Raw genomic sequence first — 12,137 nt, forward strand, 5'->3', positions numbered from 1 at the left:
TTGCATACATACATTGATATATCTATGCATGCATTCATGTATACATAGATATATATGTATGTATGCATGCATGCATATCTATGCATATGCAATGGATGCATATATATATGTGTGTATGGATGCGTGCATATGCATGCATGCATAGATATATCTATGTATGTATGCAATGTATACATAGATATATGTATGTATGGATGCATGACTGCATATATGTATTTATGTATACATATATGCATGCATCGATCCATACATACATATATGTATCCATGCATGCATGTATGTATGCATGGATGCATGCATACATACATACATGTATACATGTATATATCTTGTATGTATGCATGCATCTATGCATACATGCATACATACATAGATGCATGCATGTACATATGACTCCATGCATATGCACGCATCCATACATACATGTATCTATCCAAGCATGCATACATGCATGCACGTATGGATGCATGGATGCATGCATACATACATACATGTATAGATGTATATATCATGTATGTATGCATATGTATGTATGACTCCATGCATATGCATGCATCCATACATACATGTATCTATGTATGTATACATGTATGCATGGATCCATCAATACATACATGTATCTATCCAAGAATTCATAAATGCATGCATGTATGTATGCATGCATCTACCCATGCATGCATCCATGCATGCATGGATACATACATAGATGCATGCATGTATATATCCATGCATATGCATGCATGTATTTTCATACATCCGTGCATGCATGCATACATACATGTATATATCTTGTATGTATGCATGCATACATACATCCATGCATCTATCCATGCATGCATGCATCTACATCCATGCATGCATGCATGCATGTGTCTACATCCATGCATACATGCATATATACATAGATGCATGCAGGTATTTAAGCATCCATGCATATGCATGCATGGATGCATAATGTATGCATCTATGCATGTATCTATGCCATACATAGATGCATGCATTTATTTATGCATCCTTCCATATGCATGCATCTATGCATGCTTGGATGCATCCATCCATGCATGCATGGATGCATGCTTCATTGCATCCATCCATGCATGCATGGATGCATGCATCCATGCATGTATCTATGTCATAAATAGATACATGTATGGATGGATGCATGCATACGCATGGATGCATACATACATGCATGCATCTATGTATGTATGCATGTATGCATAGATGCATGCATGTGTGCATGCATAGATGCATACATGCATGCATCTATATATGTATGCATATATGCATAGATGCATGCATACATACAAGATATATACATGTATACATGTATGTATGTATGTATGAATCCATGCATACATACATGCATGCATGGATAGATACATGTATGTATGGATGGATGCATGCATACATGTATGTATACATAGATAAATGTATGTATGGATGCATGCATGCATCCACACATCTATGCAGTCATGCATCCATACATACATATATCTATGTATACATTGCATACATACATAGATATATCTATGCATGCATGCATGTATCCATAGATATATATATATATATATGTATGTATGTATGTATCTATGTATGTATGTAAACATAGATATATGTATGTATGGATGCAAGCATGCATACATACATATATATGTATGCATATATATACATATATGCATGCATAGATGCATGCGTGTATATATGCATCCATACATATATATATGTATGCATGCATATACATACATACATACATACATGTATACATGTATGTATGCATGTATACATAGATGCATGAATGGATGTATGCATCCATGCATGCATATGCATACATACAAGATATATACATCTATACATCTATGTATGTATGTATGTATGTATGTATGCATCCATACATACATATATCTATGTATATATTGCATACATACATGCATGAATACATATATATATGTATGTATACATGCATAGATATATCTATGTGTTGGTGTTTTAAAAAGTACTAGAAATACTAAGCGACAAAATGCTTAATACCAGAATGACAGTGCATACGCAATCTAAAGACAAGCCTATTCTTATTAATAATCTCCTGACATCTGTTCTATAAACCAATTTTTCCATTTATTAAAAGCATCATCATTTGGCCAATTAAAACTTAGACCTTCTCTTTGTATCTTTATTAAAGAATTTGCACTTTCTTCTAAATCATCAAATTCTTTTCTCATAGTAGTATAAAATAACTGTTTTTTTACTAGCTCTTCAATTGTCTTTGCCCAGAACCATTGGCTAGTCTCACTCATGATGTTTATTATTCTTTCATTAAATAACTCATCCAACTCCCTTTTCCACTTTTCCTTTTCCTTTATTGTATCAACAGATTCTAAAGCACAAGAAAATAAAACAAATTTTTCAACCATGTATTGGGAAAAACAGAGTGTTAATCTTCTCTATAAAGAATCTCTTTCATCATCAAAATTCTCTAGCTTATTTAATAAATCAAAAATCTTCTCAACTTGATGATAAGGCATTTGGACTACAGATATACATATGATTATAATATCATTATTCCTCTCCCTCCATTTATGTGCAAGAGGAGTTAGTTTATCCTTATCTCTGTTCAACCCATCCATGAGGGTTACAATTCTTGTCAACTAATCATAAAAAGTTGACCATTGTATTTTATCCCTCAAATATACCACACCCTACTTTAATTTTTCTTCCTATTGATTTCTAAATTCTATCTACAACTCATGTAATTGTTTTTTTTTCTGCTTCAAAGTCCTCTGCAGTATAGAATTGGGTCCTTTCAAGGGTGTCAGGTATTTCAGTGATAGGGGTTGATCCAATAAATGACTATGAAGGGTATGCAATTCTAAGTGTACTAGATTCTCCCACCTTTCTTTTCCCAAGTATCTTCTCCAATTGAGATACCTTGTTTTCAGGCTCAATTCTCTTTTTTACTTCTTTATTGTAGGCATCCACCACTATTTCATACTTACTCTGCAGATTAGTCATTTCCTTTTCTTCTTTTTCTACAGTGGCCAAGGAAAATTTAGAATAGTCCACATTCATGTGGGCTGCCTGTACATGTGAAGTATCTGTGACCCTCCTCACAATGATACTCCATGTTAGTCCTGAATCATCAGGTTGTAATGGAGTAGTCCTAGATCATCTTCTTAATGACCACATAACAAGGGCAGCTTGATCATTACTGAATGTTTTTCCCAAGAATTTCTCTTTATCTAGATCCTATAATCCTAAATTATTTAACACAAAATTAAAAATTAAGGCATCAACAATATCCCAATTGGGCAATAATAAAATATTTGCATCTTTCACCATCTGTCTACCCTTTTCAGTGGTTATATTCTAGAACTCTTGTATCATTTGTTCCTTTATTTGGTTCTGGATAGAGGCTTCATCCATTTTTGGATGCTCTATTTTTATATTCCTACATCTTTGTTCAAAAATGTGCATGTTTGCCCTCCATGCAAACTGATGGAAAGCCCTAGATTTTACAAAACTATTATCAGACAAAAATTGTTGACTGGCTTGTTCCAAAATAGGGTCTAATTCCCTCCCTCTGAAATCTGCTACAGTTAATTCAAAACTCTACACCGAAGGCTCCTAGGGTTTCCCTTCATCAATTTCTTCTTGAGGAACAAAAACTTCTCCTTGTGATCCCATTTGTTCAATTTGCTCATTAGTGAGCTGCTCTTCCTCAATTCTCATTGGAGTTTGGGAAGGTGAGTAACCTTCATCATGGGATTCCTCTTCCCTTATTATTTTTCTTCTTTTGGGATAAGGTGTAGGGGGTCTTTCTTCAAGGACAGTACTAGTAGATTCAACTATCTATTTTTCTTTGTTTACAATGGGCATCTAATCTCGAATAACAATATATCCTATCCTCTTTTGCACAACCAGTGGACCTGCCCCTATGTTAGGGGTGAAACCCAATTTTCTCATAACTTCTCTAGCTTTATCTGGAAAAGAATCAATAAAATGTTGTTTCTTCTCATTCATCACCTCCATTATTTTTGAGAATGTACTCATGAGCTTATTTATTCTATCTGCATTAGTTGTAGCATTACTAAGAGGACTGTAATCCTTGTCAAAACAATTAATAAACTCCAAAACTTTTGAATAGACTCTCCATTTCTCTTTCTTTGTTTCTTGCTCTTGGAGAGAATGTTCATTCCTTATTATATCTTCAAGGAAATAGAATTCATGCTGACTTGGATGAAGCTTGATCCTATTTCTAAGAGCATAATTAAAGAAACCTTTTGTGTCACAAAAATGAGCATGAGATACTACCACCTTATACTAATCCAAAAATTTGTAGAGGAAGATCCACCCTTCTTTAGTTATTACAAACTGGTGAGCTATAGTGCAAGTAGGAAAAATTGATCATGTTCCTTTTGTGCAAAAAGGTCTCCTCTACTCCTCCCACCTGCCATAAAAATTCAGCTACTCCTACCTCTAAAGGCACCTGATAGGGTAATACATGGGGTGTCCCTTTGAATCCATAAACCCTAATGATGGTTGAGACTGGATATGAGATTATATCTCCCTAATTATGTGAAAATTTTAGATTATGGGGTCTTTCCATAGGCCTAACAAGGTGCATTAGTGCCTTAGGAATTATGGGATTGTCACTCAATATAAGGCATCTTAGTTTAGAAGCAAAATGCCTATCAAATCTAACAAAACTAGCATTTTCTGCTTCCCCAATCATATCTGCACTCCATAATTGAACTAGTAGTGCTTCCCCCTCTTGTTCCCTATTTAAAACCATTTCTTTACCGAAATATGTAACCCCTTTAAAAAGAAACATATGAATCAATAGGGAATACTGACCCCAAACCTTTTCCACCTTGCCCTTTGCAATCCCCACCAATCCATTGTGAATCTCATTAGCCAGGTAAGATGCAAAATCAAAAATTATTTCTACACCAAAAGAGGAGATTTGGGTGATCATATACATGAAGCTCACAGGAATAAAATATTCTTCACCCTCTCCGAAGATTCTACACAGGGTCCTGTATATCTCTACTGCCCTGGCATTAAAGCAAGATTTCTATAAAGGTTCTTTAGAAGATGATGTTATTGCTAGTAGGTTTCCAATTCTGCCTATGTGGGCCTTCAGTGCACCTTGTCTAACTACATCCCTTTTGGACGTATATTCTTTTTCTAACTCTATCAAATCAGTGGGCACATGATACCTAGTGCGAGGTCCCAAATTGAAAACTTCCCTAATTTCTTCTGGACTGATGGTAATTAAAACCTCACCATCCATTCTTCTCACTACTTTAGTGGCTTGATCATAACTTTTCACTACAGCTTCAAGAAGGTCATAATCCATAAACACACTGGGAACAACTAGCTTTCCAAGATCAAAATTCCATATATTGGCATGAGGGGCATATAATTTCCTTTCTGTAAACCACTTTTTGACCAAACTCAAACTAGTTTGAGAAGTTTGAGCATCTTGGACCCAATTACCCATATCATACAATCCATCAGCTATCCTTAGCCTAGGGTTCAAAGAGGTTAACATTTTAACTTGCACTATCTCTACAGTAGACTCAAGAAGCAATTCAAGCAAGTCATCATGCACATTTCTATCCAAATAGTTTATTTGACCTAAAAATCCCTTCTTTGGAGGCATCTTGGAATATTTTTTTACAGAACTGAAAAGCCTACGTCGATTATGGTAGTACTACTTACTTGAATTCTGTCTTTGTTTTCCTTTGTATTTCTACAAACTTTTCGCGAATAGACAACTTCATAATTTCTGCCAGATTTCAGCACACTTTCCTTAAGTAATTGCTTCTGCATAAGAATGGCTCAAAATCTTTGCTCACGTAAGATGAAGCTGATGAAATCTGTCTGCATTATACTCTATTTTTTCTCACAGATGATGCTTTCATGTCTAACTAATACAGATAGTGGTACCACATTCTGTGTTTAAAGTTGTGCCATCGATTTTCAAAGATCCTACGATCATGTGATATGGAGAGAACAACTAGGCATTGCATTTGACATGTTACTCAATTCACCCAATGAGAACTTACCATGTACATAACTCTTTCCTTGATGGCGCTTATATCCAGACCCACTGGCAACTGAGGACATGTGTCAGCATGTCACTAATTTTTTATGCATAAAGAATGAGCACCTTGCCATAGCGAAGCAGCGACAATTGTAGATCTGATTCAGAATTGGCAGATGATATGTTACTGGGCCTGCTCAGAAAGAAGGTGGTGGGCCATATTTGCTATCTCACTTTACATATCTCCCTTGCAACTCTTCATAGCGAGAAGATGATGACCATTGATCATAGGTTTAATCAACAGTGAGGAAACTGCACGTAGTTTTTTGATTCATACTTGCTACGTCACATAGTTTAAAGAGCATGCAACTTTTCAAAGCGAGGTAGCGAGGACTCTTGATTATGTTTCAATCTGACGCTCAGGATCTCTTTGTACATTTGATCAAAAGGGCATTGATGAAATACATAATTTTGCATAGTTGGATCCTTTCAAGATTTTACTTCAGTCCTAATTAGCATCCCATGTCACTAGAGGTCCCACCGACTCTTCAATTTCACGGGGCCTCGTGTCATGCCCTAAAATTTACTAGCTAAAATACAACCAATTTTTTTTTTTTTTTTTTAAATTTTTTTTCATTAAATTAATTAATTTATATTTTGAAGCTAGTTATTCATTTTATGAATTAATACAAAAAAATAAATTAATTAACTATTGACCGTTCAATGATCTTACTCCAAATAAATTATTTACTCATTATCCATCCAATTTTGAGTATCTATATTTCCAAATGAGGGAGTAAGTCAATGCATTTAATTAAGTTTGAGTTAATATTTTGTGTCACAAGATCTAACATTGTTAACCTTGGTAATTTAATGATATTAATTTCCAAACATACTTTTACCTCCCCTTGGAAATATTACATTTACTCACATTTAAAATCTTAATGCACTAAATTACCATTCCATGTGTGGAATGTCTAAGGTGTTTGTTCCATTATTAAATTACGACCCTATAAGTTCTTATTTTTATTTTTAAAAATAATTTATTCAATAATTCAAAAAAAGATACATTATAAATCTAAATTCTAATATTATTATTATTATTTGATTAATTATATACATTACTAGTTATCCTCGTGTCCATATACCTTATTGGTAATGACATTCCTAAGTGAGTTTTATTATTCTAATTAAACTAACATTACTTATCTACCACAACATTGCAATACTATGCTACTCAAATAATCCTACTACCTAATTACTAACCCTTTTCAAATTTTAAACAATAATAAACTAAACTATGCCTCATTCCCACCTGATACCCCACTACATTATATATATATATATATATATATGCTCTCTCCTTTAAAAAAAAAATCTAAATCCAGCTAGCCTCTACATGAGCTGCACGTACCCCAACTACTACTTAATTTGTTTTTTGTTTTTTTTGTTTTTTTTAAGAGGCTATCTCCCTTTAGGCATAACCCCTTCTATCCTAGGGTCATGTTTCCAACTCCCCCCTTTTAAAGAGCATGATCGACTCTTATGTTTCTCCCAACTCAAGGCATGCAAGGATTGGTCCCTAGGAGTCAAATGTGATAGGACATAGTCCTATCAATAACTTCCATCTATCCTCACCTTGTCCATACGTATGGGCTCCCTATTCCCTAGGCATGGTGGAGTGCATTTCAAACCAACATAACCTGTACCAAATCTCCATGTTAGCTACTTAGGTAGAGGTTTTAAAAAAAAGGGATGTCTAGTCAAATAAATCACTCATGACTACCTTTTTCTATGGCCCCAAGGTGAAGCAAGACAACTCACCTAAATGGGGACCACATTTTTTTTTCTATGCAAACATTTTGCTTGTTCATCATTTAAGGTAATGTTGGGTTGGTCAATCCATTGTATGAAATGAATATTTAAATTCATGACTTGGGTTTTAGTTTAAGTGTTTAAAATTGGTGATTTGATATATGTAGTGTGGCATTATTACATCTATTGGGGCATATTTATGGATATTACTATTTTTTTTATGGTCTGTAATAAGGAAAGATCATTTTGCCAAATCCCATACATTTTCCAGAGAGGAGAATGGGTCCTATAGGAAGGTTGCAATATTCTTTTTTCCTCTACTCATGTAATACTTCATTTCATTCCATCAAAACTTCCTCTCTTTTTTAAAGTGAACATATTTGTTAATAGTATGGTTTTGTCTTCTTAGCAAATTAATAGAACTTAAAGAGTCCAATGTATGGATGTTTATACATAGATAATGAAGTATAAACTTAATAATTCTATTCCAAGTTATGAAATGCACAACATATATCCTTTCAATGTAACTGATATATTTCTATCTTATCAACTCTATCATCACATCACATTATTCTATATTGCAATTAGGAAATTAATATCTACAAATACATCCAAGAGAGAAGAATCACATACAACCTTATCTCATAACACATGAAATCTAACATGAAGTATTCCATATAAAATAAAATAAAAATATATAAACATACAGCCTTACATCCTCCCTTCTATAATATTTAATTTGGTAAAAATGATATCAGTGTATTCTCTAACTCATACTAGTGCTTCATAACACATAAAACCTCAAATGATCATTTCTTTACAAGGAGACATATATGCACAACATTCTCAATTTCTTCTCTCTACTTACTCACATGGTAACACTAGCACAATCTCTTTTACACCACATTGAAACAAGACAAGAGACTTTCAAAATCATGAACATTGAGAAACATGAACATTGAGCCTTTTTTTTTAACACATTGGGATCTTCTCCACTTTGACAATGGTGGAACCCTAATACTTCATGGCATGCATCTTCACAAAACCTACACATAACACACACAAAATAGGAACCATGGAGGCTCACCTCCCAACCTAGGCTTCTTTGAAGCCACCCACCGAGTAGGGGAAACAAGAACCAAATAGGTTACACACCTACATCACAAAATTTTGCATGAATACACAATACAAACACAAATCAAAACCCTTCCATGGCTTGCACAATGATTCACCATTGGAATCATAAAACATTGGGTGAAGGTGTGCTCTTCAAGGAGGAGAAATTCTAACAACATAAATATCATGTTGCCAATGCATTTTGCCTCTCAAGGCCACCACAACATAAACAACATATTGCCACTACATTTCCTCTCAAGGCCTTCAAAAAAAACCATCGTCTCCTCATCCACCAAACCTCCTTATAACTCCCAAAAAACAAGATTTCATGGCCATGATGGAGCCCATGCTCCATGATAATAACAAACCTCATCATGAGGTAAAAAAATAAAAAATCTTTTCTCACCTGCAATGTCAAGCCCAACTTGTGCCCTTCACCCAAGGCTTCTCTGCCCTCCCAAGGGTGAGTGAAGCCTTCACACCCATAATCACAATCAACTCTCACATTCAAACAATAAACAACAAAAGAAAAAATGAAGAACCAAAAAACAAAACCAAGAAAGGATCTCCAAAAGCACAAAACACAGTCACTTCTTCCCAACACAATGACAAGCTCATAACACAAGATTGACAATGCAATGCATACTCCATTGATAACTTTTCACATGTGCAAATTTTTTTCTTTTCTTTTCATACGAAAGGAAAGGAATAAAAGAAAATGTTTTAAGTCACCAACCTTGGTCCAAGCTAGGGTAAGGATAGTTGTAGAAGAGCTCCCTTTAATCTCCCTCCAAAACTTAGTTATCTCTAAAATTAGAGAGTGGGTGAACAACCCACTAACTTGTCACTCCCCCCTTAAAAGACTCCCCACTAACCATTTTTTTAGTAAGAAACATCAAGCCTCCCTATCTTACATTGTTGTTCCTCCAAAATAAGAAGGTTGACCAAGTGGGGTTGAGAGGGTTCTATCATAGAAAAACTCAAATTTCGAATTGGTTCAAGTTGGCTTTGTTTAAGGGGTTCCCAAAGCTAGGAAAACATTAAAATAATTAAATTTAGGCCCCTAACCTACTATACTACCATTAGGGTGGCTTTTTAACAATAAAATAACACCTTAGGATCCCATCTAGACCCCCTAAACTCCTTGTCAAGTTTGAATTCGAATTCCAACATGATGTGACCCATCCAAACACTCTCTCCCAAATGGATGTACTCAAGCATTAATTTGAAAAGAAGGAAGAGGACCAAGATTGAGTAACCTTGAGACCAATACTATAGGTGACATGTCATCAACACATAGACTATACAAGTGTCAAGTGACACACATAAAAATACATTAAATTTTCCTTGGCATGCCTTTAATGCATCTAATATATGATTAAAGATATTCACGAGCAAGAAACCATACAATTATGAAGAAAAATACTTTCACAATGAGGCTTTTGAATCTTCCAAAGATTTGCCTTGGTTAAACTATGTTCACAAAGTTTGGAACTTGTTTCCCCAAGAATTTCCATGCTTCCACTTTCTTGCACACTTAGCTCAATGTCACTAGTCCAATCAAATAATATAAAAATACATGTAAATAAGTGCAGAATATTCCAATATCATTTAATCCACACTAACTTATTTAGGTAACTTCCATCTAATTATTTCCATAAACTATTCAAAACATTTCAATATAAAAAATGTGTATCAACATTTATCTTTCTTATCATAATGAAATTACCATTCTATACACTATCACAATACTTGTCTATCATAACCACGAACACTAAGGTCATATCTATTAAATCATTTAAGCAAATAATTGGATCCTAGGATATGTATTTAAATGGAAATCACTAATATGTAGACTTGTTAACTAGTATCTTTTCAATTAGGTTAAGGATAATGACATTCCTAGTAATATCCCTTCATCACATAATGAGGGGTTTGTGTGTGAGTTTCTAGGGTTAATTTCACAGACTATTAGAATGTTTCCATAATTATGTCATCATAATATAAAACCAATTTTCAAATGTAACCATATGTCTTGTTGTCCTCATTATCAAATTACATTTATCTTCATGTCATAACCCTTCATCTTATAAAGCATCATAATTGAATTAACATTTATCTAAAAATCATAAATCATCTTAATATAATTAACATTTCACATCACATCAAAATCTAATAGTATAAGGTCATAAAACTGTATCCATATGTGTTCAATCATTTCATACAAAATAACAGGTTCTTATGTAACATGATCAAATTAACATTCTGAACAACCTCATAACCTATTCTCTATCATAGTGAAGAAATATTAAATTTGTGACTATTAAGTTATAAGGCATGTGAGTTGGGTTCATTTGCATATCTAAATCTATCCTTTGGTGCTAATTTTCATTTGAACATTACAATTTGACATTCAAGTATTTATGTAATTCAGTTTCCATTAAAGCAATTGAAATAGCCTAGAACATGAAATGAAATAATTAAATTAGGTTCTAATGAGTGTGAATCATCAAAATGTTGATATTAAAATGACATAACCCCATAGTCTCAAAATTATATCAAAACATCAAATTAAAAGTACCACAATGCAATTATTCATCTTATTTGAAGATTCAAAAATTTTGTGCCTAACACTTTATGAATAGAAAGAATGTAGGGTTTTCATAAGGTTTTTCAAATAGGCTAGCCAATGGATGGATTATCCAGAAACCCTATGTTTCACTTAGAAATAAAAGTCTGACTTTTCTACAATTTGGACAAAAGACTTCTATCACACAAAAAGTCAGACCAACAGTGGCTCTATCTACAGATGATAGACTACTTGAGTCTATGCAAGGATTCAGAATCTATACAAGAGCAGACCACATATTTGGTGCAAAAATGACAACTTCTTTAGAGAGCACAAAGCAACACACAAAAACAAGGAACCAGACTGCACAAGGATATTTACAAGGATTTACAGAAAAACAAAATGATAGGAAACCCTAAAACTACTGTTCATGGAAGAAAATAAGTATTTTTCAAGAAAAATACCTCTTCAAGAACTGTCGATGAACTGGAAATTCAAGAATATTGTCAAATATATCTTTGAGTATATAAGAATCTTCACCCCAAGTATTCTCAATGAGATATGGGCCTAACCAAATAGGATCAAATT

The sequence above is a fragment of the Cupressus sempervirens genome, chromosome 1 (assembly GCF_028749045.1).
Source record: "Cupressus sempervirens isolate cs-2001-9-10 chromosome 1, ASM2874904v1, whole genome shotgun sequence".
Lineage (NCBI taxonomy): Eukaryota > Viridiplantae > Streptophyta > Pinopsida > Cupressales > Cupressaceae > Cupressus > Cupressus sempervirens.